This window comes from Schistocerca nitens, chromosome 5 (assembly GCF_023898315.1).
Source record: "Schistocerca nitens isolate TAMUIC-IGC-003100 chromosome 5, iqSchNite1.1, whole genome shotgun sequence".
In the NCBI taxonomy this organism is placed as follows: Eukaryota; Metazoa; Arthropoda; class Insecta; order Orthoptera; family Acrididae; genus Schistocerca; species Schistocerca nitens.
The window spans coordinates 530,598,417-530,618,378 of record NC_064618.1 but is presented as its reverse complement, the minus strand read 5'-3'; the positions used below and the strand labels follow the sequence as shown (position 1 = coordinate 530,618,378).

The 19,962-nt window shown below is 39.8% G+C and overlaps 1 non-coding gene across 1 annotated transcript; it reads left to right on the top strand.

Moving 5' to 3' along the window:
* The first annotated feature begins 19,681 nt into the window (after positions 1–19,681).
* On the top strand, positions 19,682–19,756 carry Trnas-uga (transfer RNA serine (anticodon UGA)). The gene has a single exon. It is a non-coding gene; the product is annotated as a tRNA-Ser (tRNA).
* Positions 19,757–19,962: the final 206 nt, after the last annotated feature.

Genomic DNA, 19,962 nt, shown 5'->3' with positions numbered 1-19,962 from the left:
TGCTGTCGTAAATATGTCGGTAAGAAAGGTAAGTGACCGTGACGTAATGCGTTGTGAGCGGCCAGGTGTGCCAGTTGCCCGGAGAAAAAGCCATTAGGTGGAGAAAAAAAAGAGGCCATTAACATCGCTTCTGACATTCCTTTGTAGAAAGCATTGCAGAAACGACACGGTCGAACTTGAAAACATATAATTACACTGTGGAGCTCTTAATTTACGATATTTACTGAAATGCCTAATGAAATGACGAGAAATATTTTTACGTCTGCACACCTGATTATGACAAGCGTCTTTCTACGAGAATTGAGAGAATTGCTACTAACTTATGAAATGTCACATGACTATTGAATGATATTTTTATGCTTCGCTTTTTATAGTTGCTTATTTCATTTGATATCTAGTTTGGAGCCGAGTTGCAGCATTGCTTTTATAAAATAAAATGCATTTGCTAATGTGAACACTTTCTGTCAACAGTTCTATTAAATAATAATTTTGTAATCCACATTCTTAAAAAAAAGGAGCACTTGGAAAGGAAAGAACAATGAGAAGGGACTAGTAACAGTAACTGCACACATAATTTTCTTTTCAAGTATATGGTAATATTTTTTTACAATAAGTTGTTGTGGTGTACCACTTTAATTACATAGTAATTAAGATGTGAATAGACATTTCCCTTATATGCATTGTTGTCTTTAGTGTACTATTTTTTTCTGCTTGATCTTTGCCATGCTTAGGTATTAATTATAGCATTTGCTGCTGCCATTTGCCATGCATAGTGCTACTAAATTTCACTTTGTATTATTCTGTTAAGCTAGTTTTACTACTGATTTATTTTTCTTGTTTGCTGCTCATTGCCTTATATTAGTTGTAATTTATGCTGCTTGCTTTGCCTTTTGTATTTTTTATCATTGCTGTTTGTGTTAATTGTTTTTGGCTGCTGCATTGCCTCGTTCCTTAGTTTAGCATCTGAGCTCAGTAGATTTAAGTTAGCTTAAGAGGGGGTAGACTATATAAGAGAACAAGTTGTGATGAATTGGAAGAAATACATTGAAAATCTATAAGAAAATGGTTTGGCCAAAACAGTATTTTGAAAGAGGATATGAACCACAAAAAGTAGGGGGGACAACAGGTTTAGGTAGGATTTTCTTGGAAATAAATGATGAAGTAAGATAATGGAAAATAAATAATGAGGTAAGAAATATGTGAACATATATATACAGAAAGCATGCTTGAATAGGATTTTTTTGGTGGAAACAAATGTGGAAATGAGACGAAAGATCTATGGAATGAAGTTTTGGGTTGGACTGCAGCACCAAATATCACACTGAAAACAAACCCTGTCCTGTATTTTTGTGTTATTACACTATGTGTATTTGTGTTTTTCCTGTCTTAATGTGTTTAGCTAATAAGAGTTATGTTGTAGAATTTTTCTGATATGTTATTTTCTTTGTAAAGATGTTTAGACATTATTTATTCTGTTTTGTTTTAATGCTCATGTGTAAAGTTGATGTTTCAAAAGTTTTAGCTTTTGACCAACATTGTATCAATAAGTGTGTGCATTTGATTTCTTTGTTATTGTAATTATGAAAATTTTTTTCAAATCTGTATTGGCCACTGTCCAAACCAATTTGTAAAATTTTTGTGGGGAGCATGGGGGTTATGTAAGTAGGCTGTTTAGGTTTTTTTTATTGGTAACGCCACATCTGTATGAAAATCACTGGCTGTGCTGTGTGCAGCCTGTGGCCAGTTTGCATTGTTGTAATACTCGCCATTGTAGGGTTAGGCAGCTGGCTGTGAACAGCGTGTAGCGTTGGGCAGTTGGAGGTGAGCCGCCAGCAGTGGTGGATGTGGGGAGAGAGATGGCGGAGTTTTGAAATTTGTCATGAACTGCTATATATATATATATATATATATATATATATGATGACTATTAAGGTAAATACAACGTTTGTTCTCTATTAATATCTTTCATTTGCTAACTATCCCTATCAGTAGTTAGTGCCTTCCATAGTTTAAATCTTTTATTTAGCTGGCAGTAGTGGCGCTGGCTTTATTGCAGTAGTGGGAGTAACCAAGATTTTTGTGAGGTAAGTGATTTGTGAAAAGTACAGGTTAATGTTAGTCAGGGCCATTCTCTTGTAGGGATTATTTAAAGTCAGATTGCGTTGCGCTAAAAAAAATATTGTGTGTCAGTTAAAGCACAGTCGTGTATAATTGTTCAAAGGGGAAGTTACACACACAGATTAGAATTTATGTGTGGCTATTTAGAGAATGAACCAGCTGTAAGAATGCGATTGGTCTTTCACGATTGTCACAGTGAAGGAGAATTTTACCATGCCTTCCTCTCAGCATATTGGTCTCAAGCCACACAAGACCGAGTAAAACATAGCATCATAATAATGAAACGTTTCGAACAATCTGAATTTTCCAGTCTTATGAAATATTTTGAAGACATGTTGCATAAGAATCAGTATCTTTCAAACCCATACAGCTCCTCATAACTCATCCGCATTTGGTTAATCAAACTGCCTGAACATTTACGACATATTATTTTGGCAGGACGTTGCAAAGACGACATTGAAGCATTTCAGGGACTCTTACAAGAATTAGAAATTGACACTGACAATCGTGGAACGCGAAAACAGGAACACAACAATTACAGGTCACATCCGTCGCAATTCCGCGATGAAAGAAGTAATAACTGGACACGACAAGGCTATTCTCACAACACAAATCGTGACCAAAACAGACGCCACCCGTATGACAACCGTTGGCAGAGTAGTAATAACTACAGGGAAAGATCACCTCTCCGCGGTGATGACTATCACAGAGACAATCAGAGAAACAGACAATATGGTAACCAAAATAAATATTATCAAGGGAGACAGAATAACTTTAGGCGCAACGGACCAGTGCGCAGTTACTATTCCGGGAGAAATTCTCCACCACAGGACCGACAAGAAAGAAACTATGGAATCTACTGACATGACGACAAACGATATAATCGTAACGACAGACCTGAATTGCATCAGAACTGGCGAGCTTCAAACAGGGCAGGGCCTTCTCGGCAAGGTGAATTTGTAGAATTTCGGTCTCCTAATCCCAATAACGGCGCGCGCCAACAAAGAGACAGACAATGACTCGCACCGCAGGCAGCCGCGTGCGCCGGCTGGCTCAGAGAAAAAATAAAATAGACGCTAACCTTGAGAAAAATTCCAGTATTCTTTACCGACGTATACCGCACGATAATTGTGTTGAAGTTGAAACTCTGTGTACTAGCAAGAGTAAAGGTTTCCACCACATTTCACATGTAAAACCGTTTATTGAATGATAATGTGCTTTTTAACTTTGTCTTTGCCATAAAACTTTTCACTTTACGTTACTAGTATGCTTTGTCAGACTTAGAATCTGTTAATATGCAACAATGTTTGAAGTTAAATATCCAGCCTAGAACCTAGGGAACATTTTTAAACAGAAATTACGAATGCATTGTTATAGTGAACAGACTACACAGTGTTGTATTTGTACATTCTTGCTTGTTAGTTGCACGATTACGTAACGACTATCAGGCTTACATACTTAGGACACATACTGGTACTGCTAATGAGATTTTAATGCAACATTTTGGTTTACTTGAAAATACATTCTGGATTTAAAGTACTTTCAGTGAGATACCAGATGACATAGTGGTTAGTTTATGTGACAGCTACACGATTTTATCACGATGCTACTAATGAGTGACAATTTACAATGTTGCTTTTGCAGTGTTTCTCTTTTATATCTGCACAGTTTTCTGTTTTATTCTGGAAAGTAAAACATGTTTTAGTAGTAACTTTTGTGGTATAGTTACAATGCGACAGCCTTTTCCGTAGCACAACAATACGTTACAGTACAGTACTTTCTTCATCACAACAATAAGCGTAATAACTACGATATCTATACACAAAGCATTTCACTTTTGTTTATCATGAGGTAAGTACATTGACTTCTGCAGAACTTAGCTTTCGGTGGACGATGACTACGGGACTTCCACAGAGATTATCTTACAACATAACGCACAATTTAGCGCTACAGTACGCGTATTTGAGTGATTAATTTCGCACTTAAAACATTTATTTTTTTTAAGATATTTGAAGTACAATGATACAAAGGTTTTCCGTGATACATTTCATTCCATTGCTGTAATCTGTAACACCTGAGGGTATAATTACATTTATTCTCAGGGGGGGTACACGCTTACTTTGTGTACCATGTGTTTGGCAAGCACAAGGAGCCATAGCTAATATGGTATTTGCTTATACAACTTTACACATCGGTACCATATTTCTCTAACACATAAATTACACAGCTATCTGATCATTTAACTGAGAGAGACAAACTTTTTTACTACATCAGTGACACATGTTTACGCAATTACACAGTTGGGTAACTTCACATTTATGAAATTGTATTTTGTATCTACTTTGTGAACTCTTCATACTTTTTCAGAATCATTGTGAAACTATGAGAGATTTGAATGATGTATTTGGTATGGTTCATGATATTTAAAGTACGTTTGAGGTAGATGACACTATTGAAATGAGCAGAGAATTTTTTTTAGGTTTTTAAATTATTGCAGAAAGCTACGACGTTTTTGAGATTTTACTGAGGTGTTATGATGTTATTTTTACGACGACGATGTGTATTATGCTGCTGAGGTATGTTTATGATCAATAAGCTGATGCTATATGAGGAATTTGATTATGCTACGTATTTGTTATGATGAAATATTGAAGAAGTGTAGACGAATATGTATATGTATAATAAGGTAAGGAATAATGAGTAGTTGTTAGGGACTCTGATTTGTGGAAAAGGATGTTGGAAACCAAGAATCGTACTTTAAGAGTTATGAAATGTGTGTAAATGCGTGAATGTATCACAATGCAGGCGAAAATTTTTTGCACGCTGTTATATTCATAGGATTTTGTTTCTACACATTTGTAACGTAAATTTTCGACCTGTGAAATTTTCACATGAGACTGTCACTGTAACTGAAATTGGTGTCGTAAATATTTCGGTAAGAAAGTTAAGTGACCACCTGCACGTAATGCGTCGTGGGCACCCAGCTGGGCGACTGTCACCTGGAAAAAAGCCATTAGCGTGTGCCTTTTAGAGGCACAGGTAGAAAAAAATAAAAAAAATAAAAAAGGGAGGCCATTATCCTCGCTATTGACATTCCTTTGTAGAAAGCATCGCAAATACGACACGCTCAAACTTGAAAACATATTATTATACTGTGGAGCTCTTAATTTACGATATTTACTCAAATGCCTAATGAAACGATGAGAAACATTTCACAGCTATTGTCTTGCTAGTTGAGAGAAATGCCATATGGCTTGCTTTATGTATTTATTTACTCAATTTGTTTAATATCTAGTTTCTAGCTGCACTGCAGCATTGGTTAAAATAAAATTTATAGATGTACTAATATAAATATTTTCTGTCTACAGATCGAGTAAATAATAATTTTTTTCAAAAAAATGAGGGAGCACAAAAAGACATTTACCTTCACAGGAACTGCATTCATAATTTTCTTTTCAAGTACTTGGTAATTTATTTTGTAGAATAAGTTGTGGTGCACCACTTTAATGACATAGATATTAAAATGTGAATAGACATTTCCCTTATCTGCATTGTTGTCTTTACTGTAATATTTTTCTGCTTGAGCTTTGTCATGTTTAGATATAATTTATTGCATTTGCTTCTGCTGTTTGCCAGGCATAATGTTACTGAATTTGACTTTGTATTACTCTGTCAAGCCAGTTTTACTACTGATTTATTTTTCTTGTTTGCTGCACAGTGCCTTATATTAGTTGTAATATTGCAATTGCTTTGCCCATTTGTATTTTTTTTGTCATTGCTATTTGTATTAATTGTTTTGTGCTGCTGCATTGCCTCGTCCCTTAGTTTAGCATCTGAGCTCAGTAGATTTAAGTTAGCTTAAGATGGGGTAGGCTATATGAGAGAACGAGTTGTGATGAATTGGAAGAAATGCATTGAGAAGCTGTAAGAAAATGGTTTGCCCAAAAAAAGTATTTTGAAAGAGAATATGAACCGAAAAAGTAGGGTTTAGGGACAACAGGTTTAGGTAGGATTTTCTTGGAAATAAATAATGAGGTAAGAAATATGTGAACATATAAATAGAGAAAGCATGCTTGGATAGGATTTTTTTTGTGTACACAAATGTTGAAATAAGACGAAAGATCTATGGAATGAAGTTTTGGGTTGGACTGCAGTACCAAATGTTACACTGAAAACAAACCCTGTCCTTTCCTCCTGTGTTATTCTGGTATGTGTTTGTGCACTCTTGTGTATTTGTGTTTTTCCTGTCTTTATGTGTTTATCTGATAAGAGATATGTTGTAGAATTTTTCAAATACTATGTTATTTTCTTTGTAAAGATGCTTAGACATTATTTATTCTGTTTCAAAAGTTATTCTGATCTTTTATGTATGTACTTATGTCATAATTCCTGTAACACTGATGTATCTGTTATTTCGATTCTTTTGTAAAGCCTGTACTACTACAAATTTATCTGTATTGTTATGTTCTTTAATGATGTATTTTGTACCTTTGTTATTGTATTCTTATGTTATAAAATTGTAATTGACACCATTTCATCAAATTAAGTGACTTGTAAGTTATATTTCACTGCACACATTTCTGTTGGTCATAGTATATGGACAATATGTGAGAAGTGGGGACTGTTGGTGTTTGCACGTGTGTTGATGATTCAGTGGGGGACTGGATAACAGCATTGCTGGTTCTGAGGACGATTCCAGAAACTTTGTGAGTGCACAAGTGGTGGTTGTGGACTTGCTACATTGTCCGCAAGACTCTTCGATGGTGGTTGTGCACCTGCACAGTCGCAACGGATGGCTGCTGGCCGTCTCTACAAGGACTACAGTGGGTCTGCATCTTTAATGACCCACCAATACCATTATTTCTACAAGGACTGCAGTGGGTCTGCACCTCTGGTGGCCCGCCAATGCCGTGGTCTCTACTGGGACTACGGTGGGTCTGCTCTGTGATGACCTACCTACCAATATTCTTCAAAACGTCGAATGACTCTGTTGTGGGTTTGCTCTGTTGTGGCCCATTACCTGTCAGCATGTCAAGAGTCAGCATTGTCTTTCTGTTCGAAGGACAACACTACTTCTTCAAGACTGCATGGAAATCCACTACATCTGTGTGCATTTTCTTTTACTGCTCAGACGTTGAGAAAAACACTGCAATTTTACTGTGATGAACAATCTGGACTGTCTTTATGGACTGTGAGAAAATTTTAGCTTTTGACCAACATTGTATCAATATGTGTGTGCATTTGATTTCTTTGTTATTGTAATTATGGAAAATTTTATCAAATCATTATTGGCCACTGCCCAAAACAATTTGTAAAATTTTTTGTGGGGAGCATGGGTGCTATGTAAGTAGGCTGTTTATGTTCTCTTATTGGCAACGTTACGTAGCGCTCTGTATGAAAATCACTGGCTGTGCTGTGTGCAGTCTGTGGCTAGTTTGCATTGTTGTCTGCCATTGTAGTGTTGGGCAGCGGCAGCTGGATGTGAACAGCGCGTAGCGTTGCGCAGTTGGAGGTGAGCCCCCAGACGTGGTGGATGTGGGGAGACAGATGGCGGAGTTTGGAAATTTGTAAGACTGGATGTCATGATCTGTTATGTATATTATGATTTTTCAACACTATTAAGATAAATACATTGTTTGTTCTCTACTAAAATCTTTCATTTCGTAACTATGCCTATCAGTAGTTAGTGCCTTCCGTAGTTTGAATCTTTTATTTAGCTGGCAGTAGTGGCGCTCGCTGTTTTGCAGTAATTCGAGTAACGAAGATTTTTGGTGAGGTAAGTGATTTGTGAAAGGTATAGGTTAATGTTAGTCAGGGCCATTCTTTTGTAGGGATTTTTGAAAGTCAGATTGCCTTGCGCTAAAAATATTGTGTGTCAGGTTAAGCACAGTCTTATGTATAATTGCACAAAGGGGACGTTTCAAATTCTATCTAGAGTCATAATAGAGACACTGCCCAACACATCTTTGCAAAGCTTTATCGGATTTTCATAGTCGTTTCCATTTCTCGACCGATCGTAACTTACTTTCTGGACAGCCCAGATGGTGGTTCATCTGAAGTTTCGGATGAGATTATCTCGAAAACTATACATCGGGTAAAAATAGTAAGCAAGACAAGTACGTAAGCCCAGAGGGAAACATCACGTGAACCCCAGCCCCCGCCCCCTTGGGTGGGGTGGAGGGCAACTTTTAAATCTTAAATGGAAACACCCATTTTTTATTGCAGATTCGGATTCTCCATAAAAAAAGTATCAAGTTTTGTCTGAAACATTTTTAAATCACTGACAGATGGCGCTGAAATCGAGAAAAAAGTAAAATTGGGGAAGAGCTCTGATTTATTTAGAATTATCTACATCTACATCTAGATTTATACTCCGCAAGCCACCCAACGGTGTGTGGCGGAGGGCACTTTACGTGCCACTGTCATTACCTCCCTTTCCTGTTCCAGTCGCGTATGGTTCGCGGGAAGAACGACTGTCTGAAAGCCTCCGTGCGCGCTCTAATCTCTCTAATATTACATTCGTGATCTCCTCGGGAGGTATAAGTAGGGGGAAGCAATATATTCGATACCTCATCTAGAAACGCACCCTCTCGAAACCTGGCGAGCAAGCTACACCGCGATGCAGAGCGCCTCTCCAGCAGAGTCTGCCACTTGAGTTTATTAAACATCTCCGTAACGCTATCACGGTTACCAAATAACCCTGTGACGAAACGCGCCGCTCTTCTTTGGATCTTCTCTACCTCCTCCGTCAACCCGATCTGGTACGGATCCCACACTGATGAGCAATACTCAAGTATAGGTCGAACGAGTGTTCTGTAAGCCATCTCCTTTGTTCAAAAAATGGCTCTGAGCACTATGGGACTTAACATCTATGGTCATCAGTCCCCTAGAACTTAGAACTACTTAAACCTAACTAACCTAAGGACAGCACACAACACCCAGCCATCACGAGGCAGAGAAAATCCCTGACCCCGCCGGGAATCGAACCCGGGAACCCGGGCGTGGGAAGCGAGAACGCTACCGCACGACCACGAGATGCGGACCACCTCCTTTGTTGATGGACTACATTTTCTAAGCATCAATATTTTTTTAAATAACCCCACAAGAAGAAATCAGGAGATGTTAGGTCTGGTGATAGTGGATGACACTGAATTGGTCCTCCGCGTCCTATCCACCGAACAGGGTACCGTAAATTTAAAACGTTCCGCACATTTTTAGCATAATGCGGAGCTGCTCCGTCCTGTTGGAATCATATTCGTTGACTAGTTTCTAAATCAACATAATCCATTAGCTCCAACAAATCATCGCAGAGAAGTTGTAATTAAGATTCCCCAGTAACATTTCGTTAAAAAAAAATACGGTCCTATCAAGTAACCGTTCAAAATTCCACACCAGACCATTAACGACCATTTGTGTCGATTGTCAACGTGTCTGTGCCAGTGTGGATTAACAGAGGACCGATAATGACAATCATGACGATTTAATTCGCTGTTGTTTTTGAATGTGGTTTCATCGGTGAACATAACTTATCTAAAAAAATCATTGTCACCTCTTATCATTTCCAAGGCCCATTGGCAGAAATGCAAGCGTATTTGCATATCTTCGACGTTAATGCCTGTGTCAGTGTTATATGATACGCATGATATTTATGTGCCTTCAAAATCCTCAAAACAGTTGATTTCGGTAGTCCAGTTTTATATCTGAATCGCACGACTACTAATTTCGGGATCCAGATGAACACAGGCGAGAACGGTAAGAGTACGAGCGTCATTTTCATTGAATTCGCGATGACGAGATGGGCGGTGCACGTATCCATTTCGAGCTCGTTTAGTGCAATTTCGATTAATGTTTTCGCTTGGGTGTCGTCTGTTTGGGAAACGATCCGCATACAATTGAGCAGCTGCAGCGTAATAGTTATGGCATTCACCTAAAATAAACATCATATCAACAGTCTCTGTAGGAGGACAGTGAGCCATGTTTCGCTAAAGAATAAATTACTGTCGTCAGTTGATGTTCACGGTTCACAATCTGAAAGTGAAGTGGCGTCTGATCGCATTGCACCGACCTTTATACTGAGCCATAGTTCGCAGTTTGGCCATGGTGGCGCCACAGTCGGGTGAGTAATGCAATTGTGAAGAGTTCCTTAACGAGATTTTAATACCATTCCGCCTCCCTCCATCAAAAACTATGGCGGGTAGGATTAATTTTGAAAAAGATAGCTTAATTTGGCGTAATGAAAGAATTGGTGCACATTTTGTATCGATCTGAAGTGTCGTTCTCGGATCATTCCAAATAAATCAGAGTTCTTCCCCAATTCTACTTTTTTCTCGATTTCAGTGCCAACTGTCAGTGGTTTAAAAATGTTTCAGAAAACTTTATTACTTTTTTATGGAGAATCCGAAACTGCAATAAAAAAATGGGTGTTTCCATTTAAGATTTAAAAGTTACCCCCGCCCCAACCAAGGAGGCGGGGGCTGGGGGTCACGTGTAGTATCATTTGATGTCCCCCTTTGAGCTTACGAACTTGTCTTACCCACTGTTTTTACCCGATGTATAATTTTCGAGATAATCTCATCCTAAACATTCAAAATTAGCGCCACAACAAACACAAGACCAAATATGAGCAATAACATAACACCTCTCACTGAAAATGGAGTCAGAAATCTCTGCTCAAATCACGTTTCGCCACATTTTGTGTAAGTGCATGTAAAGTAAACCAGTGAGCAAAAATTGTGTGGAAGAACTGTGTGGAACCAGTACACTGAATAGCCACTGATCGAGACACCAACCAGACACGCTACAAGACGAAAAAATTAATGCAAATGACATGCTGTCAAGAAAAAAAACGACGATAAAGCGCACAAAAAACCGGAGTACAATAATGCAGTTCGTTTAGCAATGTAATTTTAAGAAATAAAAAAAAAATTGACCAACAGTAGGAGACATATAGGTGTCGAAACATGTCTGGGTAAATACAAAAATAAACCAATTGTTTGCATAAGGCTGATTTTCAAAACAACCCAACATTACAATTTTTAAATGCCCAGTCGTATAATTAAAACAGGTTGCGACAAAGTAAATAGAACCACACATTTTTACAGCAGATAACGTCCGAGCATTTTATTTCTCGCAGTTCGTTTTAACAGAAAACTTTATTTGTAGAAAACTTCTACAAATAAATTAAAATTAAATAAAACAATTAAAAATTCTTCTTTCGCTACTCTCGTTTCTTTCTGTTCTTTTTCGTTTTCAAATATCCTGTAATTATGATGTTTCGCAGTGTTCTTCGCTCATTTGTCCATAATGGTTTTGGTCTGGGTCTAGATCTGCCCTGGATTTTCTATCTAAGTGTCACCCTGTCGTAGGCTTCTGGTTCCTGTATTCCCACTTCCTCCAGGTCCGTTTTTACCTCTTGACCCTAGTGTTCTTTTGTTCCATAGAGACTTCAATAATTTCTGTGTTAAGCTTGCCTGATACATTCTAAGGATTCGTCCGCAGAACACTTTCCTCCTTTTCCTGGTGTTGTTGTTGTCCGAGATTCTCTCTATCCTGGTATACAGTTCTCGGTTTGTTCGTCTTCTGCATTGATCTTCTTCTGTTCTTCGATGTCCTAACATCCCCCTGAGAGTCTTTTGTTCCATCAGTTCTAGTCTCTTTAAGTAATTCTTACTAGGTTAAGAGTTTTTGCTACCTATGGCGGATCACTGTTTGGTAATGTCTCAGTTCTGTATTGATCGAAATATTATTCTTATTGTAGATGTTCATTGTTATTTGTATGCTAAATTAATTTTGTTTATTCGTGCTCCCATTGCTTTCTTTTCTGTCAGCCCAGTTTGTATCCCTTCTCCCATGTATTTAAGTCTTTCCACGTTCTGAATTATCTCTTCTTCCTTTGTCATTCATCTAGAAGCTTCTAGTTTCATGATTTGTTCAACCGCAGCTTCTAATGACTTCAACAATATCACAATATAATCTGCGAGTACTGGGCAATCTCCCCATATTTCTTTTTTCATGCATCCCAGTCGTATTCCTTTCATTTCTCGTCGGACTCCCTAATCACTCTTTCAAGTACACAGTTAAAGAGCAGAGGGGAGAATCCGTCTCCCTGACTCCCTCTCGTCTTAATCTTGAAGGCCTCTGAAAACTTTATTCTCAACATGGGTTGCTTAAAGTCTGATCAGTTCATTGGATTTTCTATCAAGACTCATCTCCTCTAAAATTTGGAACAGTGTTCGCCTGTCTGATGAAGCATAAGCATTCTTAAAGTCTACGAATGTGAGCACGAAATTTTCACTTCTCTGTTTTTGGTACGCGATTACTAGTTCCAGATTCCAAATTTATTCTGTGGGCGATCTCCCCTGCCTCCTCCTTGGTATTCACCAAGTTGCGTTTCCACTTTTTTCAGCAATGCTTTCTGGAACATTTTACAGAACATTGGTATTAACGATATTCTCCTCCAGTTCCGAGGCCTCGCCTTTTTTTATGTATATGAGGTATTCGTGCTGACGTCCATCCTTCTGTAAGCTGCCCTTCTTCCCAAAATGTACTTAGAATATGTGTCAGTTCGATGGTCGTACTCTCGTTAGTTTATTTCAGGAGTTTTACAATGATCTCAACTTCTCTAGGAGTTTTATAGTTCTTCGAGGTAACTATGACGCTCCTAACCTCCTCTGTAGTTGGTGGATCAGAGTTGGGATTTGGTTTTTTCTCGTTGCCGCTGAATGTCTCAGATGGCGCTTCACGGTTCAGAAGTTCTTCAAAGTACTTGGCCAAGATCTGATTCTTTTCTTCGAAGTTCTCTAGATTTTCTGGCGCTTTCTGAGAACACCAATCAACCCATACTTTCCGACACTCTGCGATTGTCTCCGTCTCCTTGTCCTCTCCAGGTGACCTGGTTTCTTCCCACTACCAATCAGTGCACCTTTCAACTGTTCCTATCTATGACAGTGCTCCTCATCAATCTCATCTTAAAATCTAGCCCTACGTTTCTTTGTATCAGACCTCACTATATGGGTAGAGTTTTTAGTCTGATGGGCTCTTGGTAGAATTTTGACCTTAATTTTGGATTCTGCACATCGCAACATTGTTACATGATCGATCTGGAATCCTCTCAGTAGAGAGTTGGGAGGTACCTACATTTTCTGTTTCTTGGGAAGTGTTTAAATGCTACCAGTTTCATTATCAGATCAAAATTCCTACAAATTTCCATTAGTCGTTCGCCATTACGTTGTAAGGTGGCTATAATTTCGCACCTTACAAGCACTCATCTACACACTTTACCTTGATATACAACCACAATTACGTATCATTTGATAGGTTGTACGTCATATATATGAATATTTAAAGAGACTGACATTGTCTGTGTGGCCGAGCGGTTCTAGGCGCTACAGTCTGGAACCGCGCGACCGCTACGGTCGCAGGTTCGAATCCTGCCTCGGGCATGGATGTTTGTGATGTGCTTAGGTTAGTTAGCTTTAAATAGTTCTGAGTTCTAGGGGACTGATGACCTCAGCAGTTAAGTCCCATAGTGCTCAGAGCCATTTTTTTTTACCCTTTCTGCACAAATTGTGAATAATCTTTCGCTCCCTTTATTTTATCCCTGATATCTTCAGAATTTCACAGATAATATTTCAGTCAATAGTGTCAAAAACCTTTTCTATGTCTACAAATGCTACAAACGTAGGGTTGCCTTCCCTTAACCTGTCTTCTATGAGAAGTCGTAGGGTCAGTATTGCTTCGCGTGTTCCTACATTTCTCCTGAATCCAAAATGGCCTTCCATGAGGTCGGCTTCTACCAGTTTTTCCATTCTGCTGTAAAGGATTCGTGTTAGTATTTTGCTGCCGTGATTTATTAAACTGATAGTCGGTAATTTTCTCACCTGTCAGCACCTACTTTCTTTGGTATTGGGATTATTATATTCTTCTTGAAGTCTGAGTACATTTCGCCGTCTCATACATCTTGCTCACCAAATGGAACAGTTTTGTCATGGCTGGCTCTCCCAAGGCTATCAGTTGTCTACTCCCGGGTCCTTGTTTCGACTTAAGTCTTTCAGTGCTTTGTCTAATTCTTCTCGCCGTATCGTATCTGCCTTCTCCTCTTCCTCTATGTTCTGTTCCATTTCCATAATATTGCCCTCAAGTACGTCTCCCTTGTATAGACCCTCTATATACTCCGTCCACCTTTCTGCTTTCCCTTCTTTGCTTACAACTGGCTTCCCACCTGAGCTCTTCATATTCATACAGGTGATTCTCTTTCATTTTCCTGTAGGCAATATCTATCTTACCCCTAGTGATATGTGCTTCTACATAATTACATTTGTCCTCTAGACATACCTGCTTAGCCATTTCACATTCCTGTCACCCACATTTTTTAGACGTTTGCATTCCCTTTCGTCTGCTTCATTTATTACTCGTACGTTTTTCCTTTCATCGATTAAATTCTATATCTCCTGTGTTACATAAGCCCTTGTCTTTTTACCTACTTGATTCTCTCCTGCCTTCAGTATATCATCTCTCAAAGCTACCCATTCTTCTTTTACTCTATTCCTTTCCCCCCGACCTTGTCAATCGTTCACTAATGCTCCCTCTGAAACCCTGTTCAACCTCCGGTCCTTTCAGTTTTTCCAGAGCTAGGGCTCCTTAAATTTCTGTCTTTTTATAGTTTCTTCAGTTTTAGTCTGCAGTTTATAACCAATAAATTGTGGTCAAAGTCCACATCTGCCCCAAGAAATACAATTTAAAATCTGTATCCTAAATCTCTGTCTTACCATGATATAATCAATCTGAAACCGTCCGGTGTCTCCAGGTCTCTTTCACGCATACAACCTTATCTCATGATCTCAAACCAAGTGTTAGCTATGATTAAATTACACACTTTGCAAAATTCTACCAGGCTACTTCCCTTTCGATCTTTTCTCCAGTCTATATTCACCTACTACTTTTCTTTCGCTTCCTTTTCCTTTTATCGAATTCCAATCCCCCATGACAGTTAAATTTTCGTCTCCCTTAACTAACTGAAAAATTTCTTTTAGCTCGTCATACATTTCCCTAATCTCCTCCTCATCTACTGGCATATAAGTTTGTGCTACTGTGGTGGGTGTGTACATCGTGTCTGTCTTGGCTACAATGATACGTTCACTATGCTTTTCATTGTAGCTTATCTGCGTTCCCATTTTTTTTACTCATTATTAAACCTACTCCTGCCTTGCCCTATTTGATTTTGTATTTACAACCCTGCGTTCACCTGACCAGACGTCCTGTTTCTCCTTGCCACCGAACTTCTCTAATTCTCACTGTATCTAACTTTAACGTACTCATTTCCCTTTTGAAATCTTCTAATCTACCCGCTAGATCTGACATACCACGCTCCGATCCGTAGAACGCCAGTTTTGTTTCTCCTGATAGCTACGTCCTCCTGAGTAGTCCCCGCCCGGAGATCCGAATGGGGGACTGTTTTACCTCCGGAATATTTTAACCAAGAAGATGCTATCATCATACAGTAGAGCTGCATGCCATACTTAGAGTTGCAGTTTCCCCATGCTTTCAGCCGTTCGCAGTACCAGCACAGCAAGGCCGTTTTGGTTGATATTAGGAGGCTAGATCAGTCAATCATCTAGACTGTTTCCCCGTAACTACTGAAAATGCTACTGCCCTTCTTCAGGAAGCGCACATTTGTCTGGCCTCTCAACAGATAACCCTCCGTTGAGGTTGCACCTACGGTACGGCTATCTATATCGCCGAGGCACGCAGGCCTCCCTACCAACGTCAAGGACCATGGTTCATGTTGGAGGGGGGTGGGGGGGGGGTGGTTGATATATTGATATACATTTACGGAGAGTCTTTGTTAACATTAGGTTGGTGCATAAATTCGTAGTGTTTTTCAGCAAGTTTAATAAACACAACAAATATAGATAACAGAGACTTTTTATGGTTAATAACTGGCGAATGGTTATCTCGAGAGTGATTTGCAAACAGAAACTGGGGAAAGCTAGCCATTGTGGAACTCTGCACTCTACCGTAAGTTTTGTGTGCCAAACAATTTTTCTGGGTCGTCTCCCAAGTTAATTAAAATTGGAGAAACTTAATATAAGCTCTAATTCATAACTGAACAGGTAAGCATAACTAAGGAGTTAATATTAATAAAATTGATCCAAGAGAATACATATTTAAGACAAATGTTGAGATTGTTAGGACGGCAACCAGCCACAAATTTCCTTTCAGTTCCTTTATTCAAAGGGTACCGTTACCGGTTTCGAATCGTTGTGATTCTCCCTCAGACGGTTTACATGCTTTCTTTATGACATGTGGTGTGTTTTTTACAGATTAATTGTCCTAAAATATAAATAATACATAATTATAAGCACGCCACACACAGATGGTTGCGTTACAGATTTTCGTTGTATGTGACTTACGTGAAACGTCGGTTTCGAGTGTTTGTTTTCATACAATTCGTCCAACAGATGTAAATGCATTCCCACTGCATTCTTATTGTTGCACACGTAAATTGTTCTCACTGAACACATAAGATTTGTCACTGAGAAGATTTCTACCACGCACCACCTGTTTTGATACATACAAAGAGCTTACAAACATATGAGTATCACAGATGCTATGATATATCGTAACATTTAACGATGATGTCCTATGTTTGGAAAGGATCATATGTTCATTTGCACAACTGTAATGCCTTTTACTCTAGCACAGAGACATTGAATTTTTGAGATGATATTGCTAAATTAATATATATATATATATATATATATATATATATATATATATATATATATATAGTATATTATTTAATTACATTTAGCATCATAAGAATTATAGTAACATATAACGCAGAGAGAGTCGAGGGGTACGAAAGGAAAGCAGTGGTTGAGAAGGAATGAGACAGGGTTATAGCCTATCCCCAATGTTATTCAATCTGTATATTGAGGAAGCAGTAAAGGAAAAATTATAAAGTTGGAGCAGGGATTAAAATCCATAGAGACGAAATAAAAACTTTGAGGTCTGCCGATGACATTGTAATTCTGTCAGAGACAGCGAAGGACTTGGAACAGCAGATGAACGGAACGGACAGTATCTTGAAAGGAGGATATAAGGTGAACATCAACAAAAGCAAAACGAGGATAATGGAATGCAGTCGAATTAAATCAGGTGATGCTGAGGGAATTAGATGAGGAAATGAGACACGTAAAGTAGTAAATGAGTTTTGCTATTTGGGAAGCAAAACAACTGACTGGCAATGGGAAGAAAAGGATTTCTGCAGAAGAGAAATTTGTTAACATCGAGTATAGGTTTGTCAGGAAGCCTATTCTGAATGTACTTATATGGAGTGTAGCCATGTATGGAAGTGAATCATGGACGATAAACAGGTTAGACAAGAAGAGAATAGAAGCTTTTGAAATGCTGTGCTACAGAAGAACGCTGAAGATCAGTTGGGTAGATCACGGAACTGATGAGGAGGTAATGAATAGAATTGGGGAGAAGAGAAATTTGTTGCACTACCTGATTGAAAGAAGGGATCGGTTGGTTGGACACATTCTGAGGCATCAAGGGATCACCAGTTTAGTACTGGAGAGAAAAGTGGGAGGGGGGGGGGGGGGGTAAAATCGTAGAGGGAGACCAACAGCTGAATACAGTAAGCAGATTCAGAGGGATATAGCTTGTAGTAGTAACTCGGAGATGAAGAGGCTTACACAGGAAATAATAGCATGGAGAGCTGCATCAGACAGATCTCTGGACTGGATGATGATGGTGTTTGGTGTGTGGGGCGCTCAACTGCGCGGTTATCAGCGCCCGTACAAATTCCCTACCTCTTCTCAGTCCAATCTCACCACCGTCACGAATGATGATGAAATGATGAGGACAACACAAACACCCAGTGATCTCGAAGGAGATGAAAATCCATGACGCCGCCGGGAATCGAACCCGGGACCCCGTGCTCGGAAAGCGAGAACGCGGTCGCGAGACCAGGAGCTTCGGACTCTTTGGAGTGGAGGCCACAACAACATATCAATGAAGACCTCTCTACTCGGAAATCTTAAGTGAACATCAGCCGTGAAAGCGTATGACGTGATAAGGTATGAACGACATTATTCCCTACGAACAGTAGATTGCTACATCCACTGCATCTTGTCGAAGCAAATGACGTGGCAATTAAGAAGAAGTAGAGAGACCAAGACACGAAATAACTGAGAAAACGACATGACATGCTATTGGTGCCATTCGGCAGAAATTTATGTCGATCGCCTCGCCCGAGACGCCTGCCAAGGCAGAGCCTAACGTGCGGACACTTTGGGCTGACGGTGTTCAAAGCGGCCGTGCGGCTGGTGGGTGCGGCCGGCGTGTCAGATGGAGCGAGGTGAGGTGCCGGACGTGGTGGGCCGTGAAGGCGGACAGGGCGCGCCTGCGCGGGCGGGCGGGCGGCTGGGCGCCGTCGCGTGTCCGCCGGGCTGACAGCTGCCGCCGAAATAGTGACGCCGCTGCCGCCGCCGCCGCCGCCGTGTCCTCGCCCAGCCTCGCTTCGCTGGCCGAGTATTTCTGTCGACACTCATCGAGCACCAGTACCAACACCGCGTACGCCGCCACGTCGCAGCGGTCCCCACCGCAGACACCTTAAGATGCTGCGTCTCCCACATCTCGTAACACAGTATAGCGTCCCCAGCGAAATAATAATAATAAAAGACTTAAAAGACAGTATTTATAAAGAAGAGACATTTAAAAATTGGGTAATATACATTTACTCATTTATCCGTATTATAATAATTTCTCTGTGTAAGTTTCGAGGGCAAAGTAATATAACAAAATGATCTAAAGAGACGATAAGATACGCTCTTTTGTTAACTTTTTAGTCGTCGTTAACTTTTTAGTCGTCTTCACTTCTTCTCGTCTTCATTGCGTGTAGACGGACATCTTGCGTGTGCTTGCAAATTTAAGAATATTTGTACAAATTAAGCAGATAATATATTGATTTAATATCATTGTTCACTTTTAATTTGTAAGAGGTGATCCCGATTTCATGTCCGCCTTCCTTGAATTGACCTGCATTCGAGTAATTTACAGTTCAACAATCGCAGCGGCCGATGCAGCCAACGACGCCATTACGTGGCGATGTTAACTTATAAAAAATTTAGCGGAAGCGAAAAACTCGCCCGCTATTAACATAATATACATTTTTCTCTACAGCCGCCCGTCGTTGCAGAAAATACGTAGCTTTAAGATTTTTATTTTCAGTACAGCAGCCGAGAGCCAGAGCCAGGACTCCGACTACAATACAATGGTTAACGGAAGTAATAAAAAATACTCTCGCCCGTGTGTGGGCCGCAATTGTTAATTAATAACTAAAGATTTCTTGAAACTTCCTGGCAGATTAAAACTGTGTGCCCGACCGAGACTCGAACTCGGGCAAGTGCTCTACCAACTGAGCTACCGAAGCACGACTCACGCCCGGTTCTCAGATTTACTTCTGCAAGGTTCGCAGGAGAGCTTCTGTAAAGTTTGGAAGGTAGGAGACGAGGTACTGGCAGAAGTACAGCTGTGAGGACCGGGTGTGAGTCGTGCGTCGGTAGCTCAGTTGGTAGAGCACTTGCCCGTGAAAGGCAAAGGTCCCGAGTTCGAGTCTCGGTCGGGCACACAGTTTTAATCTGCCAGGAAGTTTCATATCAGCGCACACTCCGCTGCAGAGTGAAAATCTCATTCTGGAAACATCCCCCAGGCTGTGGCTAAGCCATGTCTCCGCTATATCCTTTCTTTCAGGAGTGCTACTTCTGCAGGTTTCGCAGGAGAGCTTCTGTAAAGTTTGGAAGGTAGGAGACGAGGTACTGGCAGAAGTAAAGCTGT